The sequence below is a fragment of the Hylobates moloch genome, unplaced genomic scaffold (assembly GCF_009828535.3).
Source record: "Hylobates moloch isolate HMO894 unplaced genomic scaffold, HMol_V3 SCAFFOLD_20, whole genome shotgun sequence".
NCBI classification, from domain to species: Eukaryota; Metazoa; Chordata; class Mammalia; order Primates; family Hylobatidae; genus Hylobates; species Hylobates moloch.
Window position 1 is genome coordinate 38,371,121 of NW_026652295.1, and position 19,293 is coordinate 38,390,413.

At 48.3% G+C, this 19,293-nt stretch overlaps 1 protein-coding gene across 7 annotated transcripts in view; it reads left to right on the top strand.

Annotated features, from left to right (window-relative positions):
* DAAM2 (dishevelled associated activator of morphogenesis 2) overlaps nt 1-19,293 on the top strand; it is a 109,870-nt gene that overhangs the window by 44,212 nt on the left and 46,365 nt on the right. For 2 of the 7 annotated variants that reach the window (XM_058432330.1, XM_032140334.2), the window contains one exon: nt 17,058-17,192. The exons of the other annotated variants lie outside the window; for them this stretch is intronic. The gene's annotated coding sequence lies outside the window, so the exon portion shown is untranslated. The remainder of the gene's footprint in view (nt 1-17,057; nt 17,193-19,293) is intronic. 7 annotated transcript variants of the gene reach the window in all.

The window sequence follows — 19,293 nt, forward strand, 5'->3', positions numbered from 1 at the left end:
ACGAAATTCTGATGCAGGATAAAGCTTGAGAATGGCTGGTTTGGCTGATCTGGCTTCAACCTGGCTGCAAACCTCCAAGTCCACCCTAAATTGGGAGGAAGCCCATTTGTTAACTGCCGTTACTCATCCTTACTATTCTATTTACTGGCTCTGGACTTAGGGCAAGATACTCAAGTTTCCTGAGCACTTGTTTCCATGGTTGTCAAATAGGAACAATTCCAGTTCTTCTAGAGGCACTGCCCTGGTTTCTGGTTTCCAAGAGAAGACCTGTGAGTGGCTGTCAATACTCAGCACCTTAGCATCACCTGGGGAACTTTTACAAAATATTAATGCCCACTCCCTCCCTTCCCAGACTAAGTCAACATCTCTGGGAGTGGGCCTGGGGCATGAGTAGCTCTGATGTGCGTGTGGGTGGAGAACCCTGCTGCCCACTCTCAGTCTTCTCCCTCCCTATCACTTCCTCAAGGGAAGAGCCAAGGCATCTCCAACTGGTGACTCTCGAAGAAGTATGAGCTGGGCCTGCCAACTGCCTCCCCGTCTCTCTTGGATCTGCCACCTGCAGGGTGGGTGCATCTTGGCAGTGGGGTCAGGAGCTTGCTCCTATGGGGAGGTCCATGGTCCCTATCCTATGCCAGTGATTGGATGTGTGAATTGGCCTCATTCATGGGTGGAATATTAGGAGTGCATTTGGCCAGTAAAGCCACATCCTCCCAACTGCTCTATCATAAACATAGCTGCTATTCTCGAACTCCTGACCTCAGGTGATCCGCCCACCTCAGCCTCCCAAAGTGCTGACCAATATGATGAAACCCCGTCTCTACTAAAAATACAAAAATTAGCCAGGCGTGGTGGCATGTGCCTGTAATCCCAGCTACTCGGGAGGCTGAGACAGGAGAATCGCTTGAACCTGGGAGGCAGAGGTTGTAGTGAGCTGAGATCGCGCCATTGCACTCCAGCCTGGGCAACAAGAGCGAAACTCCATCTCAAATAAAAAAGAAAAAAAGAAATGGCTGCTATTTTGACCTTTATCAGGGGCTTCATGTGTCTATTTCTCAATTGGTCCTGAACTTGAGCATGAAGGGGAAACTTTTATGTATGGCTCCTACAAAACCCCAATGCCATATATTTTACAGAGTTATTGCTGAATTTAATGAGATGGCATATTCAAGCCAGCTAGTTAGTTGGTGGTCAGTAAATGTTTGCTGCACCAGAATCAAAACAGGCCCCCGCTGATCATCTCCCTGTGGGATGGACCTCCCAGCCTCAAACCACCTGTACCACCAGCCCATGGCTGACAGATAATTCCCTAATCACCACTTCACTCAAGTCAGTCCACGTGGATGCCTTCTGGTAGGGATTTGCAGCAGATCTGCAGGTGAGGGAGTAGCATGGGGCTGTTGAGTTAAGCATGTCTGGGCTCTAGGCACAGTGTTGCCAGCAACTAGCAGTCTGACCTCACCTGCTTCCCTCAGCCTCTCTGGGGCCCAATGTCTTCATTTGTCAACTAGAGATCGCAGTAATAATAACCTCACGTTTTTCTCGTGAGTTGAAGGAGGACACATAAGGCACCCAAGGAGGTGCATGGCCCATAGAAGAAATGTGGATAGGCCGGGCGCGGTGGCTCACGCTTGTAATCCCAGCACTTTGGGAGGCCGAGGCGGGCGGATCACGAGGTCAGGAGATCGAGATCACGATGAAACCCCATCTCTACTAAAAATACAGAAAAAAGTTAGCCGGGCGTGGTGGCGGGCGCCTGTAGTCCCAGCTACTCGGAGAGGCTGAGGCAGGAGAATGGCGTGAACCCAGGAGGCGGAGCTTGCAGTGAGCCAAGATTGCGCCACTGCACTCCAGCCTGGGCGACAGAGAGAGACTCCGTCTCAAAAAAAAAAAAAAAAAAAAAGAAATGTGGATAAATTGTAGATGTGGATTATTATTATTATTGAAGATGGTGCCACCTTTTCAAACAAATTCCCAAGTGACGCTGATGCTGCTGGCCCAGGGACAAATTTTAAGATAACCAGTGCTCAATGAAAACAAAATGCAGGTGAGCTCTGACTTTTGGGAATTGTAGGGAGAGTGGGCTGGTTGGTCGAGGCCTTGCCTGACCTGCATGCAGTCCAGTGTTTGGTAAACTTGCCTACAAATTAGTGTCACCTGGAGAGATTTTACAACTGTCAGAGCCCAGAAGAGTGACCAACCGTCCCAGTTTGCCTGAGACTGAGAAGGTTCCTGTGATTTGGGACTTTCTTTTTTCTTTTTTCTTTTTATTTTTTGAGAGGGAGTCTTGCTCTGTCACCCAGGCTGGAGTGCAGTGGTGCAGTCTCGGCTCACTACAAGCTCCACTTCCTGTGTTGGAGTGATTCTCCTGCCTCCGCCTCCTGAGTAGCTGAGATTACAGGCACACACTACCACACCTAGCTAATTTTTGTATTTTTAGTAGAGACAGGGTTTCACCTTGTTGGCCAGGCTGGTCTCGAACTCCTGACCTCAAGTGATCCACCCACCTCGGCCTCCCAAAGTGCTGGGATTACAGGCATGAGCCACTGTGCCTGGCCGGGACTTTCAGTTTTAAAACTAGTGCGATCTTGGGCAAACCACGATGAACTGCTCACCCTAGTGGCTCCCCCTCTCTCTCTTCCCACAGAGATTGTTTTAATTGGTTCAGGTTGGGTCTAGGCTAGGCATCTTTTTTTTTTTTTTTTTTTAAATGCCCCATGATTCTACTTTGCAGCCAGGCAGGAAAACCTGAGGGATCCGCTCATAACTTTGGATAGAAAGTGTGAATTGTTAAAAGGTTTGTAAAAATTCTGGCGAAAAAAGAGGAAAGAGAAACGGCAGTAAATTAAACTGCCGGCATCCAAATCACCTGGGGAACTTGTTAAAATGCAGATTCCTAGGTCTTCCTCCCAGAGCTGTTTACTTAGAAACTCTGAGGGCAGGGCCCTGGAATCTGCATCTTTCGTAAGTGCACTAGGTAGACTCAAAATGTGCACTTAGTTTGAGATTTTCTGTTGAAAGTGGAAAAAACAGGAATTAAATTGAGAGAAGAGAGCTAGGAAACTCAGGATATTGTTTAAGCAGGTAGTCTGTTGAGTGGTTCTGACCTGAGAACCAAGCTGAGGACCTGAAGCCAAAAGGAAGAATGAGAAGGGTGCAGATGGAGTCCAGAAGAAAGGGGTCAGCCCAGCTGGCAAGAAGGGACAATGCCTGAGATAAATGGTTCCAAGTTTAGAGCATGTGCAGCTCACAGAGCAAGTATGAGGTGAGTCCACGCTGCCAGCAAATGGCAGGGAGGCTCTACACAGCCAACCTCCCAGAGGCCAGTGAGGGGAGCCCAGTGTTCACACAGATGAGCACAGACTTGATGCAGGAAGCATTTCTAAGTAGAACCCAGTAGACTGGATATGAAGACTGGATAATCTATAAAATAGAGAACTGTGTGTGGGTGCAGGAGTACCTGGGTGTTGGGGGAGAAGAATGGGAGTTTAAGACAGCTGGGTCATGGCCAGTTGCAGCGGCTCACACTCATAATCCCAGCACTTTGGAAAGCTGAGGCAGGCAGATCACTGGAGGCCAGGAGTTCGATACCAGCCTGGGCAACATGGTGAAACCCTGTCTCTATACAAAATCCAAACATTAGCCAGGTGTGATGATGCATGGCTATAGCCCCAGCTACTTGGGAGGCTGAGGCAGGAGGATCGCTTGAGTCTGGGAGGTGGAGGTTGCAGTGAGAGATCCCACCACAGCACTCCAGCCTGGGCAATAGAGTGAGACAACATCTCAAATAAATAAATAAATAAATAAATAAGACAGCTAGGTCAGAACCTGCCTCTAACCCTGGCTCAGTCAGTTTTGTGCTTGTGACCTTGGGAAGGTTGCTTCACTTCACTGAACATTGGTTTCCTTATCCTTAAAATTGGGATGCTAATGCCCACATTTCGGAGTTTCTTGTGAGAATTAAGTGAGATAGTACATATAAAATACCTGGTATATAGCAGTATTTAAGGCAAAGGAAGAGTTAAAGATGCTTCTCTGGCTTTGAAGTTCAGGGTGGTCCAAAGGGGGAAGGAAAGGAGAGGTCAGTTGTAGGGGAAGTTGGTGGCACCAGCATCGGCACATCTGGATAGAAATGTAGATCGTTGGAAATATGGAGCTGCAGATGAGGGAAAGGAGCATTTTGGAGTGACCATTGCTGAATTAGTCTGAAGGAAGGAGATGGAGGGGAGTTTTGGAGGGGAGAGAGTACAGGAGAAGGCCAGACAATCCAGGGTCTGCACCTTGGCAAAGCCCTGGTCTACCTGCTGTGTGCCAGGCTCTGTGCTGAGCACCAGGGTTCCCATTACACTGTGCGACACTGTCCCTGACCCAAGAAGATCACAGCCCAGGGAGAGTAGCTATAATTCCGGAAACAATAGATCTGCCTAATGTTTGATTATTGGAGAAACACAGGATGCTAAGGAGGAGGAAGGGTGGCCGGGAAGGCTTCCAGCAGGAAGGTGTTTCAGCTGAGGTTCCAGGGGAGGGGCTCCAGGAGGAGGGGCTCTGGGGGTAGGGGTCCCACGGGGAGGGTTCCATGGGGAGAAGCTCCAGGGGCAGGGTTCCAGGGGGAGGGGCTCTGGGAAGAGGGGTTGCAGGGTGGAGGGAACTCCTTGGGGAAGGGTTGGGGAGGGAATCCTAGGGGGAGGGGCTCCAGAGGGAGGGCCTCTACATGGAGGGATTCCTGGGAGGAGCTCTGACCTGAGCGGCTTTGGCTGAATCAAAGAGGCTAGAGAGAGCTTGGAGTTCTCAGGGCAGGTGGATCAGATTTCACATGGTTCACAACTTTGAGGAGGGAGAACTGAGAAAAGGCTTCTGAAGGAGTGACAGGATGGAAAAAGGCGACACACAGGCACTTTCCAGGATGAGGTGGGTAAGTGGCTTCAACACTGGGCACTGAGGAGGGGGATCCCTTCAGTGGCAATAATCGGGGTAGAGCTTGCAAGGATGTCTGGGTTGAAAAAAGGCAATTTAGAAATGGGGAATCCACTCAAGGACTGTTCTCAGGGCTTGAGGATTGGCCTGTGTTCTCAGAGGAAATCTCAGCTTCTGTAGCCTGAAGTCCTGGAGCCAGAGTCTCATTTCCGTCAGAGAAAGCATCCCTCAAAGCACAGAGATAAAAAATATCTCATACCTTTTACATGCAAGATGCCTTTTGTTGACAGGGAGGAGGGGAAAATTAAAAACAGAAATGAAACAAACAAATGAAAACATCCTGCATTTATCTGAGAATTTCAAGACCTGATTTAACCATGCAGGTTTGTAAAGAAGCATTCCTTTGCCACTTGCTGAGGGTCACTTGAGACACCTATTGAGGGTGCCTGGCCAAGGCCTGGATGCCTTCACGGATTGAAGGACCTGAGTCATTGGGTGGGCCATGAAGGTTCATTCCTGGGGTGTTAACCGCTTTCTTCACTCTGCCTTTCCCCACACACTGCTGTTAGATGTCGTTCCTTCAGAAGAGCTCACGGAGGACTGAGGACCTGCTGCACACATTCCACTGTGCCAGGGACTATTCTCATGGACTCAGAGTCTAGATGGGGGAGAAGTTAATTGGTATAAAAAACATAAACGTGGCCAGGCGAGGTGGCTCATGCGTGTAATCCTAGCACTTTGGGAGGCCAAGGCAGGTAGATCACTTGAGGTCAGGAGTTGGAGACCAGCCTGGCCAACATGGTGAAATCCCATCTCTACTAAAAATACAAAAAATTTGCCAGGCGTGGTGGTGCATGCCTGTAAACCCAGCTACTTGGGAGGCTGAGGCAGGAGAATCGCTTGAATCCAGGAGGCGGAGGTTGCAGTGAGCCGAGACTGTGCCATTTTACTCCAGCAGGGGCAACAGACAGACTCCGTCTCAAAAAAATAAATAAAAATAAAATCAATGAATATAAGATATTAAATAACATATATAATGAAGTATATGATGACGTGTCCTATAAACAGCAGACAAAAACTGCTTTGACTTTATTTAGGAGAATGCAGGTAGATTGGAGTGGTTAGGAAGGCTGCTTGGGAAAGGTGGGATCTGCAGTGGGGATGGATGAGAGAAGAGGGGGAGGAAGCAGGGGAGGTGGGCATGAGATTGGGGTGAGGGATAATGTTGAGAATCCACATGCGGAACGAGCAAGTCTATTCTTTACTATGTTTCAAAGCTAAAATAGTCTCCTGCTTTTATTATTTATTTAATTTCAGAAGGATATACAAGCTTCGTGTATGCTTAATGTCATGTCATCACATTGATGATACGTCTTATAATTGATAGGGTCAAGAATTCAGGAAATATAGCAATTTATTTTTTATCATACCAATTTTTAAAAACTTTATTTTTTAAATTGACAGATAACATTGTAGCAATTCATTTAATCCTTTAGCTCTTACCAAGTTCCTGCTGTGTGTATGGAAAGAGCACTGTGGGGGAGTTGGAGATGAAAATGTCCCTGCCCTCTAAGAATTTCAGTCCCTTGAGCGATGGTGCATTTAAGGAGGAATGTGTGGGACAACGTGGCCGGAAAGCAGGGAGTGTGGAGTGGAGGAGTGGGGTGCGATGGGGAAGAAAGATCAGGGTGGGGAGTAGTCCAGCAGTTACTGAGATGTAGATCAATGCCACTTGAACAGGAAGCCACCCCAGATTAAAGTAACTTGTCTCTGTTCAGTCCTGACCATTCAGGGACTGTGGGTGACATTTTTGGAAACACACAGGGAGTGGCCAGCCAGGCTGCTCTTCCTGGGAAAGGCTGCCTGCGCTGGCTGCTGGAGAAGATGGGCAGGGCCAGCTGCATGATTTGCGGGCCCAGCACAAAATGAAAATGCGGGACTCCTTGTTCAAAAATTATTAGAAGTTTCAAGACGGCAACAGCAGAGCTTTAAAGCAAGCGCAGGGCCCTTCTGAGTGTGCCCAGCTCGCATGCCCAAGAGGCCAATCCTGAAGGTGGGACAGCCTGGACCTTTCTGTGACTAAGTGTGTGGTGAGACGATGGGGCCCAATTGCTGTCTGTGATTAGGGACAGGGTTTCGTCATGCAAGCACTGAGTTCTTTCCTGTGAGCTGGGATGGGGAGATGGGGAAGAGATGGGAAGTGCACCATAGGAGGTGCCAGGGCTGTGGGGATGCCTGTGGTGTAATGCTGCCATTTACAAGCTGGTTCTGCTTGCAGTGGGAAGGCTGTATCTGAATGTTGGAATCAGTCAGACTAAGGTCACATGTTTTACCAACTTTACTAACTTGGGCAAGTTACTGATCTTCTCTGAGCCTTAATTTCCCTATATGTAAAAATGGAGATCATATTACTGCTTTTGCAGGATGCTAGCATACTCAAATAATAGGTGTAAAATTTTGAGCCTAGCCTAGCTTTTAATAAATACTAGTATTCTCTTTTCTAGAAATGTGTGAAATATTTATGTTTTAAAGTGTGGAGCATGGAATAGTTTGGGATACATTATTGTCAGCAACTTTCTTTTTCTATTTCAAGCTCAATGGGGATGCAGCTAAAACCTACCACCCTGATTTCAAATAGCAGAGGCGGGGGGTTGAGGGGAGGTATGCCCCATTGTAATATACACCCAAGGGAAACCCAGTTGCACACACACACACACACACACACACACACACCACCCAGAGCTAAATCGAAGCTGGGTTGGAATGCGATACTGTGTTACAGGAAGAGCCCTAGTTTAGGCACCGTCTCTTGGTTTTGAACCTCAGGGTCCTCATCGGTCAAAAATTCTGACCTCTCTGGGTTGTGGTAAGATTAAACGAGATGCATGTGTGGATACTCAGTCTCCGGTCTATGGCGGATGTAAGCATCCTTTGAATGGGTCTGTGCTCCCAGGCCATAGTGTGGTTCATGGGAAAAAGAAGAAAAGACATCGCCTTCTCAATAGTCACATTTCCTAAATACTATGCTTGGGCAACTCCCTTACAAACGAAGAGTGGGCTGATCAGAAACTGGCACGGGGGCTGATTCCCAGTGATCTTACTGTCTCCTCTGCTCATATACTTCGGGGAGTTGCCTGGGTGCTCTTTCTACTTAGATGTGGAAGTCGGTACAAGCATGTGTGTTTGCTTTTTGGAGATGAACACACATGTATGCATACCATACATGCACACATACATCACCTACGCCCCCACCACACATACATACACCACTTACATACATGCTACACACATACTACACGTACCCTACGTACACCACATGCACACCATACCAAAAACCACACACACACCACACATACACATATGCCACACACACACATGCCACACACACCACACATACACATACCCTATCTACACACATACTATGTAACCATGCACACCCCACACACATCACACATGCATACCATGTGACACCACACATGCACATATACTGCCTATACACATCACAAACACCCACCCCACCACACACGCCACACACATACTACACATACACACCACACATACACCATACCACATATACACACACATATTAAACACACCACACATATACAACCTAAACATACACACACCACACACACCACTTATACATGCATGCACACATCACATACACATCACACATACCACACACACCACACCTCACATACATATACACACACCATACGTGCACGTACACCAATTATGTGCACATACCACGTATAGTCATACCCTACCTACACACACACCACACATACCACACATATACCCACCATACCACAATACACACATACACATTCCCCACCTACACACACCACACACTCACACACACACCGCACACATATCACAAATATGTGTACCACACCACATACACATATACCACACATGCACATACACCAAGTACACATACCACACATATGCTACCTACACATACATAAACATACACCATACCACATACGCACATAAATGCATACCACACACACATACCACTCCCCACCTCTTCACCCAGAGAGTCGAAGACATGCATTCGTGTCTTCTCTCTCCTCCTCCCTCTCTCCTCCCGTCTTTAGTGAGCATCTCCTATACTTGCTTGTCCAGTGCACAAGGACTCAGGGTCCCTCCTGGACCCCACTCAATCCACATCCCTCCTGATGCTTTGTCCTGAAAACTCCATTACATGGCTCCCATTCCTAGTCCTCTTTGCCATCTCATCTGCCTCTAATAAATTTCTGGAGTACGACCTAGGCTGTGAGTGCCCTGTTCTTATCCACCCAGGGCCCTAGGCTGCTGTCAATTCAGCTGAACCCAGGAATGCAGAATAACTCGAGAAGCACATCATTCAGAGAGCTGTTTGCAGGGTGGCTAGGAAAGGGGGAAATGAGAGAGGTTGGCACTGGTTTCAGCACGAGATCACGTGGGGCTGGTCTGGAGCCTGGTGTTTTGGAATGAAACAAATGCATCCAAGGCATTTTAGAAAAAGGTGGTGAGAATCATTCACAGGATGGGGCATTAGGGATTGAAGACAAAGGACAAAAGGGACTCTGAGCTTGGGAGACTATAGTTCTGTGAGGGCAGGAGCTGTGTCTGATGTGTTTACCTGCATGTGCCCAGCCCCAAGAGCAATGCCGGGCATAGAGTAGGTGCTAAAAATCAATGGTGGTCAGATGAATGAATGAGCAAATGAGTGAATGATGAACTAAAGGGAGCTCATGGGATAGGATTCAATTCAAACAGCATCATTTAACACCTCATATACTGTCTGGCACAGATCCTAGTGACAGGGGTGGAAGAAACTCCTAGACAATATGTAGTTTGACTGGCTCATTTACTGGCAAGGCCCAAAGTACTTACGTTCTCTTGCCCAAGGTGTTTTCAATCTCCTATGGCATCAATAACCCTAGCTTGGACTTCTGTTCTTCATCTTTGGTAGCATCTCTGAGTATTCCCAGCTCTCATTCTACTCTGATGCCTCCTCTAAACCAGGTTTATGAGTAGAAGGTTTAGGGTGGACTAGAACCCCCCACTGGGATACAGTTCTGCAGACATTCCTCAGATTCAAACCTTTGTACTTCCCTTATCATAACCATATCCACACCTTTTTTTTTTTGAGATGGAGTCTCGCTCTGCCGCCCCACATCCACACTTTATTATATTTATTTGTCTCTCTTCCCAACCAAACTGAACTCATGCTTATTTTGCATTTTTACAGCTCTTAGCACAGTACTTAGGGGCCCAACAAATATTTGTTTGAAAGAATGAATGAAGTGGTGAAATTGTACACACAACATTTAGGAGGAGGAAAGGAGTCACCCTGGATCTACATTTTCAATCACATTTGCCTTTCAGGGGCCAGCTCAGCTCCCATCCTACCCCCTAGTTACTGCCCCATCCCAGTCTGCCCTCCCTGAGGAGATGGACTGTGCCTGTGGGTCCTGAGGCAGGAGCAGGGGCCTTTCTGGTAGAAAGGCAGGAAGGTCACCTTGTACTGCAGAAGGCGCAGTCCCGGGGGCCAGGTGGGGCCATGTGCACAGGCCCCGCTGGGTTTCTAGGGCAGAGTTGGCCTGACAGAACCTCGAGGTCCTTCCCTCAAGCGTGACAGAATGCTTTTTGTGCTGGGACCCTGGGAGAGAGGATCAGGAATAGCAGCCAGTGGGGGCTTCTCCCAGTCCTGGGCTGTGGAACGGTGCTGAGGCCTCAGTGATGGGTTGCTCTGGTGGGAGAGCTGGGAGTGGGGCACAGAAGAAAGCTGGAGGCTCCTTTCCCCGAGCCTTTCAGTAACAGCAGCCCCGTCTGTGTGAGCCAGAGGAGGGGCTTGGCGTCTGGAAGCAGAGGAGGCGAGGCCTTGGGTTCTCCTGTGTAGGGTGATTTCCCTTTGGCCAGGAACCCCAGACTTACGGGGCTAATGGGTAGCAGAGACATGGGCGCTAAAATTCCTTCTCTTTCACTTCATAGCTGTTGCCCAGAGAGCTCTCCATGCTCCCCAGTTTCATAGTCAGCCCAGGTCCTTGCTCTGTGCATCCAGCCCCTCATCCTCTCACTCGCGTGCCGGCACCCCTCCATGGCACCACCAGCATCCACCCCTTCCTCTCTATTCTTGGCGGTTCAGGGTCTCATTCCCTTCTACCCAGATACACAGGCTTGCCTCCTAACTATTCCCCTCTTCCACTTCTCCCTCCTGTCTTCCCACCCCATACGGTGCCACCAGAAATGCCTCTTCTAATCTCAGACCTCACAAAGTCTCTCTACCGTAAGCCAAGGAACTCATCAGCAGCAAGCCACACGCTCTCTAATGGCTTCTTCCTTCTTCCCCTGGCACTCAAGGCCCTCCTTTTTCTGGCTGTAGTTTTGGTTCCCACTGCACCTCTTTGAGCCCTGAGAGGTGCAGTGGGAACCACCCTCGTAGAGCTTCTCATTCATTTGGGCTGTCATTGGTGCCAGGTTCTCACTCTGGAATGCCACTTGTTGAGAATGCTTTCCTGGACACCCTCCGAGCCCCTGACATGTGCTGATGCCCTCTCTTCTTCTGAGGCCCAGCTTCGTTCACACTTCCTCTGGTGAATGTTCCAGATCCTTCCAGCCAGAAGTCACTCTTCCCCACCTACAGTCCCAGGGCCTGGAGCCATACCTCCTTGCCTCCCTTACATCCTAGGATCTGATGTCAGGCTCATCTAAGACACTCAGAACGTTGCTTTATACATGGCATTTACTCGGTGGGTGGGTGGGTGGATGAATGAATGAATGAATGAATGAATATTTGACCATGACCTTGGAGAACTATCATCTGCTTGTTTAGGGCCCTAGTGAGTCAAAGAAACCTTTATTCTCTTTATCACTTCTCAAAATGAGAAAAACAGTTGGAAAATCCTCAACTCCCACCCTCATCCCCAAGTTTGAGAAATGCCGCTCTGAGGGATTTTCAGTTTCACTTTTCCGGAAAGACGTTCCTTTCTCTCCTTCCTCTTCTCGGGTCTCGGCGATGCCTCCCTGTGTCTCCCACCCCGAGGCCTGCACAGAGGGGACTCAGAGGCTGATAATTTGCTTTTGCTTTCTTGGCCTTTTCCAGAGCATAGGGGGAAACCGTAATTTAGGTGGCTGCTAAGAATAGCTCCCCCAATCCTGGAAAGAGCGTGTGCTTATTTTTGAAAGTGCTCCTTGTCTCTCCCCCCGCCCTGCCCGAGGCTCACAGTACAAGTCAGTCAGATTGTTCAGGGCAGCAGTGGTGTCTGGAGACCTGGTTTGAGTTCCTAGGTTCACACCTACATCCTTCTGAGCCTCAAGTTTCTTCGTCTGTAAAAAGGGAAGATGAAAGTTTGAGATAAACCTCGAACACGGTAGGTGCTCAATAAATAATTATATCTTTATTATGGTTGGAATCACTGGATTTAGAGGGCAACACTCTCAATGGGTCAGATAGTACAAGTGAGGAGCCAGTACGATATATTAAGTGGAATCATATGAAATGGGTGTTTTTATGAGCTAAAAATAATTGGATATTGTCAGTTGCATAGGAATCAATCCAGTAATCCAGGAGTTGGCAGTCTTTCTATAACGGGCCTGATAGGAAGTGCTTTTGGCTTTGTGAGCCATACGGTCTCTGTTGCATGGTAGTAGCCGTAGACAATTCTTAAATGAATGTGCATGACTGTTCTAGTAAAACTGTATTTACAAAAACAGTCTGTGGGCTGAACGTGGCCTCTGTAATATCTGCCAAGCCCTATAGTAATATGTAAAACTAATTAAATTACAGAAAGAAAACTCTGTAATACCGTCAACATTCAGGTATCTTCACAAGTAGAACAGCCGCTTATCTGTGTAGCTATTAATAGTCTTTACTTTTACTAGGCTCTGCTCCAAATGCTTTACAAATATTAACTAATTGAATCCTCCTGACAACCCTATGAATTATGTACTATTATATTCCCCTGCTTTATGGCTGAAGAAACTGAGGCTCAGAGAGGCCAAGTAACTTGTTTGAAGCCACCTGGTTAGAGTTGATGGCAATTGAACAGAATTCAACCGAGCGTGTAGGGTAGACTTGGGTGATGGTAATTGAACAGCTTCAGGGAGGAAGTGGGTGGATTAGAGCTAAGAGGAATCCCCAGGCCTGCTTGCTGTCCACCAGCTTGAGGACATGGTCTGCAGAGGCTTGGGATGGAAGCAGGTGTGGTATAGGTGGGCAGTGGGGAGATGGGTGGGCAGAGAGTCTGGTAGTGTCACTTGGGACACGGGATGGAAAAGCATAGATTCTTCCTTTGGGAGCCAGGCCCCAAGCTGGGCCTGGGGCCATTTCCTGGGTGACTCCCAGCAGCACATGGCACGTGGAGGGTCAGCGTATAGGGAGCAATGTCCGCCTGTGGAGCAGGAAATTGTTTACATTCCTTATGTTCCATGCAGCAGCTCTGGGAAGCTTGGAGCCCCATTCCCAGCCCCAGCCCCAGCCCCAGGGGACTTGTTGGGGAGAGGAGGGCAAAGGAACAGGCTCCCCAGGATGCCCACAGCTCTGCCATCAAACCAGGGTACTCGCGTACCCTTTCCATTTGCTTTGCCTGTTGATTTAGCCACCAAAGGATGAAGCCACCGGTCAGGACTCTGGGCTCACACATGCCGTGCTCTTCCTTCTGTGCCTCTGCTTATGCCATTTTCCTTGCCTGGAGTGCCCTCTCCCCCTCCTTGCACCCTTCCTTGATTCTCTCCTCTCTTTCAAGGCTGGCTCAATGTCTGCTCCTCCTGGAAGCCTGCCCTGACTTCCCTTTTACCCTCCACCCCCCAGGCTGGACCAGGTCCCCTTTCTCAGGGCTGCCCAAACACCTCGCTCTCTAACTCTCTTCGTTGTCACTGCCTGGACTCCCCTTGCTCCCCTACCAGAAGGAGACCTTTAGGAAAGGGATCACACCTTGTTTACTCCTGGGTCCTCATCACAGGTCAGTGTCCAACACATGGCTAGAAGCTGGTCAAAAGCACATTTGTTTGAATGAGACACTACTGTCCTCAAACCCAGCCCATTCACTTCTAAAACTTGGTCTTTGGGCAACTTGCCTGACCTTTGAGACTCTTAATGTCATCATCAGTAAGAAGGGATCAAGATGTCATTGTAGGGTTGGGAGAATAAATGAGATAATGCAGAAAATTATCAGTATAGTACCTGGTTCTCAGTAGGTACCTTGGAAGTGACCAGGGATAGTCAATACCATGTCCTTGTCCTGTTACCCCTGTGTCTGAAGTAGGAAAGGAGGCAGTTTGAATGTCCCAAAGCAATAGCATTGTCCCCAAGAGCTAGAGGAGGGGCTCATGAGTCAGCTTTGGTTCTGTGACAAGACCACTAGGCTCAGAGTAAGAATACTTACTTGTGAGTCCCAGCTGTATCTCTTCGCAGCTGGGTGTCATAGACCAAGCCATGTAACAGCTCCTGAAGCCTCGGTATTTTTATCTGGAAGAGGGGATAATAATAACCACCTTACAAGGTCACTGTGAAGCTGAAATGAGATTGCCCAGCTGTGAGAACACCTGGCCCAGCTCACAGGAAATGCAGAATCATGAATTATTGAATATGAATCTGTGTAACACTTGAGAAAACTCTGAGCAGGTCTCAGCTTAGGATACTTTCTGGACATGTGCCTTATGGCTTAGTGGCTTACTGCTTTAGAGTCAGACAGTCCTGGGTTTGAATCCTAGCTATGTCCCTAACTAGCTGTGTGACCTTAGGCAAGCTACTTAACCACTCCGAACCACAGTTTTTGTGGCTTTTGTTTTTGTTGTTGCATTTTTGTTTTTTTTCTCCATAAGTTCTATAAAATGAAGCCAATTATCTCAGAGAGTTGTTGAGGGAATAAAATGTCGACATAGCCAGTGTCTGGCACGTAGGAAAGTCTCAAGTGTTAATATTATTCTGCTTCTATGTAAGACTGAGGGATAAACACTGATGATATGGGGCTTTTGAAGTCCTGAAATGTAAAAGCTGGTGTGTGCAGTGGCTAGGGGTTAGGGTTTGAGGGTAAGGGCTAGGATTGCATCTTTACCAACCAAATGGAAGGAATCAGCTCAAGTGGTAGGAAGTCCTTCTTGGCTTGGAGAGCAATGTGGGGGAAGTGCTCAGTACAGGCAGAGGACAGCCTCTTGGGAAGCCTTTGGGAATAGGATTGCGCAGGCAGTATGGAAGGTCAGAGCTGGTAAAGTCCTTGGAGGTCTTTAGTCAAACCCTGCCATTGCACAGAAAGGAAACTGAGGCCCAGAGAGACTAACACCATGGCCTGCTGAACCCCCACTGGTGAGTGACAACTGGGACAGGCAATGTGCTTTCACTACGATGTAGAGGGACTGTGACAATGATGGGTGCAGTCAGGCTGGAGTCACAAGAAGCGTTGCTTAACTGGCTGTGACCTACGGTTTGGTGTCTTAGGCCGGTTGGTCTGTGCTTGGGGACTAACAGTCCTGAGGAGACCTTGTCCCCACAGGAAGAGGGGAGGGAGCAAGGAGACAGGATGTGGAGGGCAGGGAGCTGCTGGCGCTGGGGAAGTTTTCATGGAGAGAAAAGTGGGTGGAGGTGGGGGCAGTTGAAATCTCTCTGGTCTGAGTTCAAGTCCACTGGGTTTCCTTCTGTCTTTGCATCCCCTTTTCTCCAAATTGCTTCTCAAATTCTCCTCTGAGGTGGAAACCTCATTGTTCCTCTTCTAAAGAGGTTTTGAGAAATGAATTCCTGTGGCCACTTCACCTTCTCCTCTCCCTGTCCAGGGCCAGCGATGAAGATTTGCTTATCTTTCTACCTAGAGATAGCTCAGAGCCCAGGGAAAAGCATAGCTCCCCTGGCCTAGAGGAAGGCAGAGCTGGGTGACTTCATAAACATGGCCAGGCACATTCCCAGAATGCCAGGCCTCGGTCACCCCATCATCGCCTGGAGAAGCGCTGAGGCTTGCAGGCTCTGGGCAGGGCGAGTCTCACCTTGCTGGCGATGATGGGAATGGAGGCCCATTGCAGGGTGGCGCTTCCTCTAGTGTCGCCCAGTGTGCTCCAGACATTTCACTTCTGCTACTTCCTGTACTCCTCACTGAAACCCAGTGAGGAAGACCCTGTGATCAGGGTGTCACAGATGAGGAACCTGGGGCTTCCAGAGGTGAAGAGTACTCACAGGCACCAGCTGAGAAAACAAAGTTGGGGGAATCCCAGTCTCCTGACTTCAAAGCCTCTGCTCCCCACCCCGCCCTGCCACTAGGAAGCTGGAGTGAAAGAGGTGTCAGAGCAGGAGCGGGTGAGGAATTAGGGTTCAGATGATGGAAGCAGCTCTTATTGACGAGGAAAAGGGGCGGCCTTTGGAGCCTCTATAAACCTCTCCTGCTCTCTAGAGGAATTTCTGAACTAAGCTGTAGAGATTGATCTGCTCTAGCGAAGGGAGGCCGTGGCTGTGGGGGAGCTGAAGGCAAGGTAAGAAAAAAGGCCCATTGATGGGGAAGACAAGGTCTGCTGGGGCAGTGACCAGACCACAGCCTGGCTTCTGGAGACCTAGGTTTTCATCCCAGCTCTGTTCCTAGGCCTGTGACCTCAGATAAGACAGTTCCTCTTTGGACCTCCATTTTTGCATCTCTACCATGAAGTGACATGATTTCTGAGGCCTCTTTCGACAGAGAGCCTGTGATTTTAGTCTTGGATGTTCAGCTGGGGCCTTAAGAAAGGGAGGCAAGGAAAGACTTAGGGTTTGGTTGGGAGGGTGTTGTCCTCAGGAACATAAACATACTTGGGAGCTGTCACACACGCAGCCCCTCAAAAAGACACATATGCAGCAGCCCTCGAGTGCATGAGGTCCTTCTCTCGGGGGATGATACTTCCTGTTCGCAGGGTCTGTGTCTACTTCTCCTCTCCCGAGGGCCACTGTGCCTCACTCCACATACTCAGGGGAGATGCTCTAATATTTAACAACAGGTATGGCACAGGCTCTGGCCAGTCAGAGCAATCATGGCTATAAACAAGTGGTGTAAGACTGTGCCAAGGTGCACCAGCTATATGCTACCCCTGCCCCCATGCCTGATTCCTCTGGTAGAGCCAAGAAAGGTAAGAGACTAGGGAACAGGAGGCTGGGGAAGTAAAGGCAGGAAGAGGGGTCACAGGTTCTCCTTGTCCCTCCCTAGAACCCTGTGGTGCTGTCATCCCAGCCTCCCAGCTGCCTCTCGGAGCTCCCTTCCCATGCCTTGTGCCCTGAACAAAGCAGCCTTGCTTGCTAGCTGCCGCTGCGTTCTGGAGGCTGGTGGAACCAGGAGGATCTGGTCTGTATTCCATGTAATCATCCCACACTTTGACAATGGACAGGGGACCCCAGGGATTCCACCCCTACCTGCCTGCAGAGTTGGTGCTTTACTAGCCCTAATGGTCAGAGACCAGGGCTTTGTCTTAACCACTCTTTGCCATTGGCTATCAAGTCCCAGGGGAACGCCAAAGTCCCCCTTCCTCTCTGTTTTACTCTAATGCTAACCTACTCCAAGTCTTTGCTGCCATGTCCTTGGATTGCTGTGCTAGCCTGCTGGCTGCTTCTACCCTCAGCCTCTAGGACAGTTCTCTTTTTCCTTACAAAGGTTCTTGATTGCTTATTAATTGCTAGTAGTCAAGATTTCCATCAATATTTTTCGACTGATTAATAAGGACCCCTCTTTCCTCCTTTTCCATGAGACTAGGTCATTTCCCAAATGGTCAAGAAATATTTATTGAACCCCCATGAAGCACAAGGCTTTTATTGGCTATAGAAATGGGGATGGCTGTCAAAGAAGCAGGAGACACAGCTCCTGTCCTCCAGGAGCCCTCACTGTATTTGTGAGAGCCAGTAGCAAAAAGATAACCAGTAATACAAGGGCAATCTTCCATAATGTGTTATTTGAGGCTTTTCTGGGCCTATTAAAAATTCTGTCACAAAGTTTATAAAGAAAGAGAAAATGGAGCTGGTAAAAAATTCTAGAATGACAGGAGGGGTCAGTTATATAATTTTAGTAGGATTAGAATGAAGCAGTTTCTCTAGAAAACAAATTATGCCACATTTATCTTATTCTCTCTTTTGATAAGATTCTAGAGCTTGGTTCAAAGGAATGTCATCGATTTAGCATATCTTGAGTTCTACAGGGCTTTAGGGGAAATCTCTCATGTTGACTTCATAGAAAAGAGGGCTAGATGAGAGCATAGTTACATAGATTTAGAGCTGGTTGAAGGACTGTCCCCTGAGAGTATTGATGAAAGTTCCCTGGCATTCCCAGATCAGGTTTTTGTGTCATTAGGGTCTGTGTCCTTGATGTGGTCAACATTTTTAGCAATGATGTGCGTGATGACTACAGAGGCATTCTAATCTGTTACTAATCTGAGTCCAGAAGAAATAGTTAAGAATCAGAATTCTAAAATATCTTGACTGCAAAGCAACGATACTCAACAGGAATAAAAACAGAATTCCATATTTATGGCCAAAAAATTAAGATCTATAATATGGGATGGGGAGAATCTGGCCGGGTAGCAGTTTGGTGCATAAGCTATGGTCTCTCTACTGAAACCCCCTAGGTTGTCAAGAACCGGTGGTTGAGGATGGTTCTGCCTCTCAGGAGGCATGAGTACCGGTTGTTGGATTGAATTGATGTAGAGGCCATGTGGCACCAATGACAGGGGTAGTATTCTTTCTCAAGCTGGTCATCATTGACCTAGGCTTTCCTAGTGGTGAGCCAAAGCCTTAACCCTTTCTGTTCCGATGACTACTCGGCTGTTAAATGTCCATCAGTTCTGGTCTCTGGACAGAACAGTGTTCTCTGTGGTCGGTTGGTATGAAAAGAAAATCTGAGCAGGTTTCTTCCGAAAATTTGAGCAGATGTCAAATACCATTCCAATGATCAGTCCTACTTCTGTACCCAGGCTTCGCTCTGACTCCCCTGGGTAACTCTCTGAGGACAACTGGCCGCCTCCTTCTAGAAGGATCAGTGAACCACTGCCTGTTGCTATTTCACATTCATCCAAACATGCCTGTACAGAAAAAGAAAACTGTACAAGCCTCTGTGGTCTTCCGTCTTCTCCTGCTCTGGAGACCCAGGCACTAGGAGCTATGCCACATCATTAGCTCAGTGTTCCCTCTGCCTAACCTTTCCTCCCCATTGGTCCATGCCTTTAAATCAGTTATCCCCAGACCCAGAAATGAATCAAGTGAGTAAGTGAGCCTTTGCTGGAAGCTGATCTTACAGAAGACAGGGAATAGGATCCTGTCCGCACATTTATGGAAAGTCAGCTCTGGCCACATGGAAGTCACGTTCAGTGACCCCGGCCTTTGTCCTTCTCTGAGGGCAAGGAAGGGGAATATGAAACTGTCTTGGCAGGTAACACTCAGAGGACACGGTGGGGAGGATA